The 12389-nt window shown below is 42.5% G+C and overlaps 1 protein-coding gene across 1 annotated transcript in view; it reads left to right on the top strand.

Moving 5' to 3' along the window:
• The window catches only part of LOC139750037 (uncharacterized), a 462839-nt gene that overhangs the window by 187377 nt on the left and 263073 nt on the right, over window positions 1-12389 (top strand). The window lies entirely within an intron of this gene.

Below are 12389 nucleotides of genomic sequence, written 5' to 3'. Positions count from 1 at the left end.
ACTCGCGACAATGGGAGGACATGAACTAGTGACAGTGGAGGACATGAACTAGTGACAGTGGAGGACATGAACTCGCGAGAGTGGGAGGACATGAACTAGTGACAGAGGGAGAACATGAACTAGCGACAGTGGGAGGACATGAACTCGCGAGAGTGGGAGGACATGGACTAGTGACAGAGGGAGGACATGAACTAGCGAAAGAGGGAGGACATGAACTCGCGACAATGGGAGGACATGAACTCGCGAGAGTGGGAGGACATGGACTAGTGACAGAGGGAGGACATGAACTAGCGAAAGAGGGAGGACATGAACTCGCGACAATGGGAGGACATGAACTCGCGACAATGGGAGGACATGAACTCGCGAGAGTGGGAGGACATGAACTAATGACAGTGGGAGGACATGAACTAGTGACAGTGGGAGGACATGAACTAGTGACAGTGGGAGGACATGAACTAGTGACAGTGGGAGGACATGAACTAGTGACAGAGGGAGGACATGAACTAGTGACAGTGGGAGGACATGGCCTAGTGACAGTGGGAGGACATGAACTAGTGACAGAGGGAGGACATGAACTAGTGACAGAGGGAGGACATGAACTAGTGACAGTGGGAGGACATGAACTAGCGAAAGTGGGAGGACATGAACTAGTGACAGAGGGAGGACATGAACTAGCGAAAGTGGGAGGACATGAACTAGTGACAGAGGGAGGACATGAACTCGCGACAGTGGGAGGACATGAATAGGAAATAACACGAAGGCAATTCACATTGATGATAAATAATAGACCATTATAAGAATCATGGCGTATGAACATGCAAACCAGAGGTAAATGTGAGTATTCATGTTGCAAAAAGTGTGTAAATTATGCAAATGCGACACACATGAACTAGTTAACAAAGTGAATAAATTATTCATTTTAGTATAATTGTTGGGTACATGTTTTGAGTTCCTTAATTGTGCTAAGTACCACGTAGGAGGAATATACGAGAGCACTATTCATTATCCAAGATTAAATGAAGAAATAGACAAAATATTCTGGATAGATTTCTCGAAAAAAAAAAATCTTTTGACATTTTTTATTGAAATTATAGAACTGTGATTATTTTTGAGATAGGTGGTACATTTATATGTGACATTGTAGTTACATTCGTGTAATATTTAGGAGTCAGCGTCCTTGATGAAAGTTCCCCATGCAATGCATGGTCACGTTAATTATTATTTCATATGAATAATCGGCTTGGTGAAAGAGCATTACACTCGGCTGGATGAGGTCGCTGTATGAGTACGAGGTATTATTCTTTTTCATGACGATAGTTCTCCACTGGCATGTGTGTGAATGAATTGATGTGTGTTATGAGAAATAGTCGTGATCTTGCCATATATATATATATATATATATATATATATATATATATATATATATATACATATATATATATATATATATATATATATATATATATATGTATATACACACACATTTATTGGGTGCATGAAATTTGTCTCGGGAATATGTAACTGAAAATGAGGATTTTAGTGTTGAGTTATCATAAGCATAGAAGTAGGATGATGTCCCTATAGACCCTTAAGAAAACTGACATATTCGTTCATCTATATTTGTCGTTTGATAAGTAATGTTAATGAGATTGTTCCAAGTTCCAGCATGATGCCAGATCTAGATTATGGGAATGTATGTATGATACGAACATTTACTCGGGCAACACAGCGTACATAACAAAGAACAGGAAGACGTGTATATTACTCAGAAGATGAGGGAGAAAATGTACAATAAAAACAGACGTAGAAAATGGCCTTACCCAGCCTGCCAGGCAGGCTTACCAACGCTGATATGATACATGCACACATACACTCCCCAAATCAAAGACAACACACACTTGTAGTGATTTTTTTAGGCGTTTGCTTCGAGGCTTCACGTACACGTTGCAGTATCTGCTTTATGGCGAGGCCAACGTCCACAGTCTGGATTCTTCTTAACCTTCCCAGTATGTATTGTCAGAGTCGACCATCTACCACTGTATCCCGAAACTTAAGGTTATAAATCCAATCCTCCTCATCCTCCTCCTCCAGTCTTTTCTTACCCTCCCTACTCTCATATACTCTGGACAGAAATATGAGATTTTCTCTCTGTACAAGTTTTTTCCACAGCTACAACAATATACAGCACATAACTTCAAACGTCGTTGCTGCCTTTTAGGTAGGGAAGGGCTGCTAAACAGCAGCAAAAATTGTGACTTGAGTATTTTCCTTTAGCTTTGTACGATAGCCTTCAAGAATAGTGGCAGGGAAAGATATATCAAAGATATGTACGAGGAATAAAAGATGCCAGGATTCACCATTATGGCCATGACAGTGGAAGAAGCACAGGGGCTTGCTACAGAAGCTCATTTGAGATGCATCTCCGATGGCATCAGAATACCGATACGAGTTATGGAAGAGGGACAATATCGTCCAGTATGAGTGGCAAAAAGGAGGGTAAGGGGAGACATGACAGCAATGAATGAGTTGCTGAGGGGACACGATGATATTTACGTACACCAGTGGTATGAGGTAGGAGGGTGAGGTTAAGCAAAAGGAGACAAGAAACCAAGAAAGATAAGTATCTTAAGACTCTTTACGAATTACTTATACCGCAACATCGTTGTACACATGGGTCATGAACTATACATAGTCGTAGTAAATGCGGACAGCAGTGGAAGATACAGAAGGCTGTTTGATACAAGTTTGATACATGTAAAAGGTTAGGAAGTGATGCCCCAGGAGAGTAAACTTTCCCTTTACATATCAAGAAATAGGACAACAAATAAGGAAGTAGACTGACACGCACAAAATACTCGGTCGCGTGGTAAAACATATACGCATGCGCACGGACAGAGAGAGGCGTGTACAGAAACAGACATGCGCGGACCCACACGTGCATGAAAATACACATGCACGTGGAATCATACACGTGCAGATACACACACACACACAAACAAATACTCCACAACATTACACACACAACTCCACAGGTTCAAGGACATAAGAAAAACAATATGACAACCTCTTATTGCTTGAGTTTAGGGAATTTTACGCTCGTGGAACCATTATATGCTGAACGAAGTTTTTCATACCATTTCGTTAATGATGCTGCATTTACTGTTACGTCACTCACCTGCTCCCATTCGATTACTGCACAATACATGATTTCAAAATTCTCTTATGTGTAGTTTCTCGCTGTTCCTTCTGGTCTCATGTGATACGATGTAGCTTTTCATCATACACTTCTGATTCAAAAAACAAAAGTTGATTTCATGTGACCAAATGTTTAAATCTCATTCGATAACGTCCCACATCAAAGGTAACTAGGAAAGGGTAATTAATTTGATGCAAATGGGGTTGTGCTTGGGTGGTAAAATATATATATATATATATATATATATATATATATATATATATATATATATATATATATATATATATATATATATTTTTTTTTTTTTTCTTTTTTTTTTTTTTTTTTGCCTCCTTAATCACATGAATTTGCAGGTTGTCTCGTCTATAATTCTAATCTTGCCACACTAATGTTTAAGTTTCTGAACTCTTCCTCTGTCACATACACCTTCTGAAGGACCCAGTGGTCTGTTGTTGTCTGAATTCCTTTGTATTCTGGACATTTGTACGGCACAAGACATCATACTGTACCTGCCTAGCGAGCTGAGTACCTGCTGGGACGCGTTTGGGCAACACCAGAGATGATGCGACATTTCCTCCTGCTGGTAGGCGAGTTCAAAGGCTGCCTTGGCGGGAGCAAATGGTTGAGCAGCTGTGGCTGCATTCGTTAGCAGCGCTGCAGTTGAGGTGGGGTCGGGTTTGGCTGCCCCGTTAGCACTCGAGTGATTGAGTTGGAATATTTTCCCCAGCCCGTCTTTTGATGACTAGGCTGCTAGAGAGAGAGAGAGAGAGAGAGAGAGAGAGAGAGAGAGAGAGAGAGAGAGAGAGAGAGAGAGAGTTTTGGTGCAGTATATTTACGCATTGCTGTTTCTCGAATACACTGGGCGTCAGAGTGTATTATTGAACGTACATTTATACCTCAAGATTGGCTGCAGCGGACTTACAGACACAAACATGGGACACACGAGTGAGTCCCCCGTAAATATTGTTCGTTCCTGCCTTGCCTTAGGATGGTTGAGACATTTAGTTACGAGGAGGTGTTAGAGCTTATTAGGTCTGTAAAGTTCTCTTGGGGTGAGGTAGATGGTACCTGGTGATTAGGACGACATGATTGTCCACTTTGAGTTGTGTGTGTGTCAATCTTGACCAACGTTCGTTTCAACTTTGAGCTTCATGGGATGCAATGTAGACTGGGCTAAAAAAAAAAAAAAAGAAAAAAAAGAAAAAAAGAGGATTTTTTTATCTTTTATCTAAGGAACATGAATTCAACCTTCGTCAGGATTTTTTTGATTCATGACCCACTTTCGAAAATGGGCTTGTAGTCTCATGTCAGCCTGTGACGTTTAATTTTTTTTTTTCGTTTTTTTTTTAGTTAAGATTTGAGCCACTGGGATGTGGCGTTCCATACGACCAGACCGTTATGCTCTGAGTGCATCGATTTATCGTTGCAAGCTTGAGAACCTCGACGGGGTTGGTCTCAGACACTGATATTTTACCATTCTTGTGGTCGATGAGGTTAATACCAATTGCTAATCGTCAGTGAAAACTTGTCATTATTTTTTTTTTAGTTTCATTAAATCGACGAAGTTTCGGAAACTTCGACGTTGTTGTTGGTGGTGGTGTGTTTCGTGGAGACTGGAAGACTTTTTCATGGGATTTCTTCGCACTTCGCCCGGTTCAAGAGCACCTGGAGGAGCGGCTTTCACCCTCTCTTGATGCTTCAGTTGGCATGTTTCCTTTTCTCACGCGCACACAGTCGGTCTTTTCACAAGCTGCCTCAGACTTCCATTTTCGTCTTATGCTCGTGTGTGTGTGTGTTCTCCTGCCCTCTGGAACTTGTCGCTGAGTTAGTGCCAAGTGGCTAGGCTGTTTGTTTGTCTTGTTCCTTCATTTTTCACTGTGTATATGCACAATGTCAAACATGAATTCTAAAACTGTCTGAATTCACTCGAGAAATCCTACTGTTAGTGTTGGTATTTAAGTAAAACCGTTTCTACTGCCTAAGACGTCTCACAAGGCCAGGAAATTGTGGTACAGGACATGACATTAAGCAACAGTACTGGTACAACGTAAGAAAGTATATGGCGTGTTGATGTAATGGGACCACAATATAGATAGATTTACAAAGTTGCTGGCAACAGTTTGGGCACCGGTAGTAACTCCACATCCGCAGATGGACTTCAAGTGGTGTGTTGTATATATATAGGCCACTGAATGACGTCGGTGTGTCACGCTCCAAGTGGTCTTAGAATAGTTTTGCGATGACGCAACAGCTGCCACCTTGCAGACAATTTTACGCCTCACGTTCAGAGACTTCACATTGATGAGGGGCTCCAGCTGTTACCATAATGCATAATGAAGATTCATATTCCATTTTCCTGCCCGAAAACAAGCTGTAGAAAAACTTGACGTAGCAGGTTAGGATAACCTTGGCATTAGTTAAAACGAGTACATTTATGTAGAAATGTGTGTTCGTTGTATGCAATTATGTGATGGAATAACTTGTGTACACACGTTCCTCAATGGGTAAAGTTGAGCGGGTGGTGTGGGAAGGAGGAGAACAGGGGAGGATCTTTTCGTAGACGTCAGTGATCGCATCAAGTGGGTCTCTCACTCTTGAAGGTAACAAAGTGGACTGCAGCAAACGACGTAGATGGTGTTAGATGGGTCTTCGTCAGTGTTCATATATATATATATATATATATATATATATATATATATATATATATATATATATATATATATATGAGTGGATTTGGCAGCGGATGGAACCATGGAAGCGGAAGTGAGTCACAGGGTGGGGCAGGGGGCGAAGGTTCTGGGAGCTTTGAAGAATGTGTGGAAGGCGAGAACGTTATCTCGGAGAGCAAAAATGGGTATATTAGAAGGAATAGTGGTTCCAACAATATTATATGGTTGAGGCATGGGCTATAGATAGGGTTATGCAGAGGAGGGTGGATGTGTTGGAAATGAGATGTTTGAGGACAATATGTGGTGTGAGGTGGTTTGATCGAGTAAGTAATGAAAGGGAGAGAGATGTGTGGTAATAAAAAGTGTGGTTGAGAGAGCAGAAGAGGGTGTATTGAAATGGTTTGGTCACCTGGAGAGAATGAGTGGGGTGAGTTTGACAAAGAGGATAGTGTCAGAGGTGGAGGGAACGAGGCGAAGTGGGAGACCAAATTGGAGGTGGAAGGATGGAGTGAAAAAGATTTTCAGCGATCGGGGCCTGAATATACAGGAGGGGGTAAGGCGTGCAATGTATAGAGTGAATTGGAACGATGTGGTATACCGTGTTCGACGTGCTGCCAGTGGATTGAATCAGGGCATGTGAAGCATCTGGGGTAAAAAATGGGAAGTTTTGTGGAGCCTGGATGTGGGAAGGGAGCTGTGGTTTCGAAGGTCCATTACACATGACAGTTAGAGACTGAGTGTGAACGAATAAGGCCTTTTGTCCTTTCCTAGCTCTACCTCGCGGGGGAAGGGGGGGATACTATTTCATGTGTGGCGGGGCTGCGATGGGAATGAATAAGGGCAGCAAGTATGACTTATGTACATGTGTATATGTCTGTGTATGCATATATATGTATACGTTAAAATGTATAGGTATGTATATGTACGTGTATGGACGTGTATGTATATACATGTGTATGTGGGTGAGCTGGGCCATTCTTTCGTCAGTTTCCTTGCGCTACCTCGCTAACAAGGGAGACAGCGACGAAGTATTATATATATATATATATATATATATATATATATATATATATATATATATATATATATATATATATTACTATGTAATAAGTTATTACTTGTTTGTTTCTTTCAGTGGACGGGTGGTGAGAACTCGAAAGTAAGCAGATATCCATATTTACATGATGTTCGAGGAAGCGTGAATCGTAGAAATAACTTACGATTCTAATGTAGTTATGAATATCCTCAAACCGTATACATATTACAAAGGTCCTGCAACCCCTTAGGGCTCCCTTCATCCATGTATAGGATTAAGGTGGATGAGGATCAGGGTTCGAGAGGCATTGTTGTTGCTATAAGCGTTGGTAAGGTCCTCTGTGGTTGGGGTGTATAGTGGCTAAGGGTAACGTTACTGGTTTGCTGTCGCCGTGAAGAAGCGTCTTTAGCGAATCCCCGGCAGCTCTGGATAAGAAAGGAGGATCAAAGACTCTTTGAGAAAGGATACTGAAGACGAGACAGGTAATCAGAAACCTTTCTATGAATTCATCAGTAGTAGTCGGTAGTTGTAGATCATCTGATCAGGCCAGGGGATGAGTAGGGCTGTAACACTAAAAATAATGACCTAATAGTTTACTAAAGCACTGTTCGAAGAGGAGACTCTTCAGACAGAAGTCTGTGGTAAGCATTTCGTCTCCGGTTGTGTGTGGCTGTGCCACCGCAGTTGGCAATTTCTTCCTTACCCGTCTATGTCGAGTTTTCCCCTTACGCTACGAAAAGAAGGATGAACTGTTCCCCTTTGATTATATTGCCCTGCGTCCTTCTAGTCCGCCGTCGCCTTGTTGGAGGAAAAAAAAAAAAACAAAGTCGACATTGTTGATAATTTTCAAAGTCATTGATAATGGTTGACCACAGGTGTTGGTGGATGTTGCTCTCTTGATGTAGGATTCGTAGGATACCCAACCCGACCCCTACGAATTGGCTCATTACTTTCCCCAATGGAAAATATCATTTTTCCTCCAGATTTTGGACACCATACAGCAATTTACGTTTCTAAAGTTGTACTGTGAATAACAATACTGAGCTGCTCCATCACCCTAACTTATCAAACTTTCAGTATAATTAAGAGTAAAGGAATAGAATGAAAGATGTGGTTGTGTCAAACATTTCAACTCTACCAACGGGACTCGATCCTCGAGACTGCAGTGCAAACACACACGCACACACAAACCCCGACAGAATTCAGTGAATCGAAAGTCCACCCGTTGCTCAGTGCCTTGTCCGGAGAGCGTGTCACAGCCTCTGAACAACTTGAGAATATAGATTCAAAGAACCTTTGAACATGAAAGGTGCCAACTGACCCTCAACAATAACTATCAGAGTGACACACAGGGACACTCCTGGGCAGAATTCCAATGTGGTCCTTTGATTCGGTCAGCGGCGTGAGGAGTGGGGGGCAGTCCACTGCTCTCTCTCTCTCTCTCTCTCCAAGCAGCACAGACACTAACAGGTTCTCTGGCAGGACTGAAACTGTGGTAGTCATGCAGGAAAAGGTGATTTGCGTCTTTCGCTTTCCTCTGTGACAGTATAACGATTTTATTTAACTTCTTGTTGCAGCATTAAAGATACCGAGTTATGAATTAGATTTGGTGGGACAGAAACCGACTTATGATTTTCTCATTGTGGTTAGAAAAGTGAATCCGGATTTGTTCTTGTGTCGTGTTCTTGAAGTTTCATGATCACTTCTTGCTCACTGCTGCACTTAAATGTTTGCATATCTAATACCTGTCTGTGGATGTAATCAAATTTGTGATTTATCTCATATATTATACATTGAGATTGTATATAAGACAATTTTTGATAATAATAATGATAATCTTATTTGTACGTAGTTCAGGGCTTTTAGATAATATTCCATTATTCGGGATAACCTTCTGTCGCAAAAATTGAATCTTTGATAACACGCTTGTCAATACAAGATATTTGATATTTTTAATGAAAAGTTTAATATTTATCAACATTCTACAGTTTGTAAAGGAAAAATAATGACATGCGAACAATTTTCTTTTTTTCTGGAGCGGTTGAGCGGAAATTTCAACCAGCTAGCATTATTATATTCCATTCTATATGTAAAGCATCATCAGGATGAAAAACTGGAGGTTACCAACACTTTTCTGAAGAACGCCACTCAAACCCGTTTTCTGTTGATCGCTTCTGAAGAACGGCAACCAAACCCGTGCTCTATTGGTCGCTTCTGAAGAACGGCAGTCAAACCCGTTTTCTATCGGTTGCCTAGGAGTTATTGTGCCTCGTTCCAATGACTTTTTTTTTTCTTCGAAATTACGTATTACGATGATCTCTAGCGAGAGCCACGTTTATTTTTTCTTCCTCGTTAATCCTGACAGTGCCCATGACCGATGATTATTTTATTTATTTATTTTTTTTTTTTTTGGGGGGGGGGCAGAATAAAGGTAACAAAATTTATATAGTTATTTGTATTTCTTTTTTTTACGTAGACTTGAATCGATGAATTGTACATGGCATAAGGACTGTTGTGTGTACAGGCACGATGTGTGAATAGGGTGAGACTTAAGTGTATGTGGATGAAATTGATAATCACGATTCTTGAGTAAAGCGAGATATCCAGTGTAAGAGGATTAAAGTTAAAAGAAAAAAGAATAGACGAGATTCATGAATAAGGATACGTTGTGCAGAGTATAAGGTCGAAAACCAGGCTGTCATACCTAAGGGTGGAACCCTTCGTGGTCAATGATTGTGTATAAAATGACAAATGATAAGGTGCAGAGACAGTGAAACCTGGCACGTGCAACCCAGAGAGTTACATTCCCTCTTCTAGGAATAGGGAGTACCGCCCTTATTGATCGAGTTGTCCACGAAGATGAGGTTATCTTACCACCATGGCATATGACACCTCCTCCTGTTGCATTAATGTTGCCATTTGACAGATTATATTATTGAGGTATGAAATATCGTAGAACTGGGAGGTCATGATAATTAAGTAATCATTCAAGGACTTTAGATTACATTGAACTGGATATTTCCACGCTTTGGTTAAGCATGTGGATGAGGTACATTTAAACCAGCTAGAGTGGCAGGTATACAGGAATGTTTGTGGAGTCGATGCTATGTTTTATATACTATAAGCTTGTTTGAACATTGTGATGAATAGTTACAGTAACACAGTAGTTGACACACCACATAACCTAATTAACAGGAAAGTGAGCTGTTCAGTTGCGTAGCTACGCATTTGTTCATGGTTTGTTGAACGACTTTTCTGATTGTGTGTGTGTGTGTGTGTGTGTGTGACATGTGGTGGTACCGATCTCCGCCAGCTGGGATTAATTCCGCGAATGAAAAACTACCCAGGGCGACGCTGTATACTGTCGTCAAAGAGAGCTTTTCGACACAAAGGAATCCATCCTGCCCCTGCTACTGAGTGTAGGCCAGTCATAGAGATCCAGGACCCCTTTTACAAAGGCGTTCTAGTACTGTGTAGTAATGATAATTATGATAATGATAATGATAATAATGATGAACGATGATGATCAGAAGAGGAAATATGCAACACCATGTTATGCTAATCTGGATCATGGGAGCATTTTCCTGCTCTCTCTGAACCCACTGGCCTCGGACAGTTCAGGTTAATCCTCTTACATGAATACGTTCCCTCATAATTCCACTGTAGCCTGATGCTCCTCGTATATGTATATATGAGCCACAGTACCCCATTTGTAACGCTGTTGTTTCATAAGAGTTTTTTCCGCCGAGGTCGTGCATTTTCCGCCGAGGTCATGCATTGGTGCGTGAAAGTTAAAACCGGCTCGTGTATTCATAGACTGCTCCTCTCTCCCTCCCTCCTTCCCTCCCTCTCCTCTAACAGATGTTGAGGATGCTAGGCATTTTCACGCTGGGGTCGCAGGGAATCCACTTGGATGATGAATATTGAAGTTTCTAATATCTATTGATACGAAGTTGTCATATTGATAACGAAACTCCTCCTCCACCTCTCTCTCTCTCTCTCTCTCTCTCTCTCTCTCTCTCTCTCTCTCTCTCTCTCTCTCTTGCTCGCCGTGGCTACCACCACCGTCAGACACTTCCCCTGCGTCGTCTTCATCATCATGATGCCCTGCCTCTCCCTCTGTTCGTCATCCCTCTTGTCTCCTCCTAGTACTGTGGCCACCCCAACCATCCAACACGACAGTCGCCCCTCGAGTAAGATGATGGCCAAGCCGGCTGACCTGTGTGTGTGTGTGTGTGTGTGTGTGTGTGTGTGTGCTGGTCGATATCAGCAACAGGTGGGAAGAACCCCCAGCGCTCGGGATTTATGTCAGTGCTGGCGGTGTGTTCTCCTTAGGAGCTTGGGGGGGGGGAAAGAGAGGAGAGAGTGAGGGTAGGTAGCGGAGGTTAGGGAGGAGGAGGAGAAGAGAGAGGGCGGTTGGAGGTTCAGGTGACACCACCTTAAAATGTTCCGGGACCAACAGTGAAGCAAATGGCATTCCGATTACAGGTCAGGTTCGGGATTGTTTAATATTTTTTTTTTTTTCAGGGAACAATAATGAATCAGATGAGTTGAGTAGGTGTAGGCAGATGGGAAGCTTTGATCGCTTCTCTCTCTCTCTCTCTCTCTCTCTCTCTCTCTCTCTCTCTCTCTCTCTCTCTCTCTCTCTCTCTCTCTCTCTCTCTCTCTCTCTCTACCCTAACAACAGTACACACCTGTTATCGTGCCTTGTTAATGATATATGATAGAGAGGCGTACTCAAAGATACGCCACAAGGAATATACATACCGTCTTCATCGGCAGTGTATGAATATAAGTGATATCGTTGGCTTAGGATGAATAACTTTTGAGAACAATTGGGGAAAAAAATTAAATAGTGTGTTTCCGTTGTTGGTGTTGGCCAGGTAAAGTAAACAACAGGTGGCAGAGGTAAACACTCTGGCATACAGTCCTCTCCCCGGTTTTTAATTGCTTTGTTGACATTCCCGATCGGATGTTGGCGTTGGTGGGGCTGGTCTCCTCCACTTTGAACACCTGAGCACCACGGTAGCGTGACCCCCGCGATCACGGCGCGTCTGTGCGGGCCCATGGACACGAGGGTTGGATCCTTGGGTATTGATAGAGAGAGGGCTTTGACCTTCTGCCCGGCCCTGAAGTTGGTCAGGTCAGTAGGTCTACCAGTATACCCAAGGGTTGTGTTGTTCTGACCAAGAGTCGTACCGTCGTGTTCGAGGATCGCTCCGTCGGGTTACAAGGGTCGTGTTGTTGCGACCCAGAGTCGTACCGTCGTGTTCGAGGATCGCTCCGTCGGGTTACAAGGGTCGTGTTGTTGTGACCCAGAGTCGTACCGTCGTGTTCGAGGATCGCTCCGTCGGGTTACAAGGGTCGTGTTGTTGTGACCCAGAGTCGTACCGTCGTGTTCGAGGATCGTAGCATCCGGTCACATAGTTTGTACCGTCGTGCTCCAGGGTCACACCGCTGTGTTCAAGGATCTTTGCCTCGGATCACA

This window comes from Panulirus ornatus, chromosome 9 (genome assembly GCF_036320965.1).
Source record: "Panulirus ornatus isolate Po-2019 chromosome 9, ASM3632096v1, whole genome shotgun sequence".
NCBI lineage: Eukaryota > Metazoa > Arthropoda > Malacostraca > Decapoda > Palinuridae > Panulirus > Panulirus ornatus.
The sequence above is the reverse complement of the archived record's forward strand: the minus strand, read 5'-3'. Positions and strand labels throughout refer to the sequence as shown.